Source organism: Morone saxatilis, unplaced genomic scaffold, assembly GCF_004916995.1.
Source record: "Morone saxatilis isolate NCDOM2014 unplaced genomic scaffold, NCSU_SB_2.0 Contig11, whole genome shotgun sequence".
In the NCBI taxonomy this organism is placed as follows: domain Eukaryota; kingdom Metazoa; phylum Chordata; class Actinopteri; family Moronidae; genus Morone; species Morone saxatilis.
Window position 1 is genome coordinate 28,459,411 of NW_023339663.1, and position 846 is coordinate 28,460,256.

The window sequence follows — 846 nt, forward strand, 5'->3', positions numbered from 1 at the left end:
GTCGCCAACACCTTTGTGACTTGCTGAAGTAAATGGTAAATGGACATTGAGGAGGATCTGTTGTCAGAAATGGAACATAATATTCATAGGTATGTTTTCATTGGTGTATCATTTAATTACCTTAGAATGAGCCGTTTTTAACTAAATTGAAATTATCTATCTATCTATAGTTCTGTGTTTTTTCATCTCTTCCACGGAGTCCGCTATGTTGAACTGCCATCTTTCTACAGTAGCCCAGAACGGACAAACCACACACTGGCTCTAAATAGGGGCATTTTCACGCATTTCGTGGCCACCGTAGTTCTCGTTTGCACAGGGAGGTTGCTTCTTATATATCATCTCATCTAGTCACTGTACTTTGTTACTTTAGTGGTGGTGCATTTGCATGTTTCTTCTCCTTGGTAAGAACAGAATTCATTCCAACAGACAGCATCACACTGACATCTAGTGGAATAAAGCCAGTGTGAATCCGTGCTGTGTTGTCAGAATGATTTTGCATACGGCAAATTCAAAAAGGCACTGCAAATCCATAAAAACATTGTTTAATTAAGAGACTTCAAAACCTGTCTTTAATGGAAAATATGTAGCAGCATTTTATTTTAAAGTCAAATAGAAATCTTACATTTTGGTGGTGGGGGGGGGAGATGCAGGTTGGGATTAAAATAAAAGTTAAATACAATCAATATCTTAGCTTCTGAAGCCTGGCTGGTTCACTTGTCCATCTAGGTAGCCAAGCTACTGGTCCCTCGGCAAAACATGGCCATGTTTTGCCCAATAAAATGGCATGAGTAGAACCAAAAACAAGAGTAACACACTATTTCATACACATACACATACATACATACA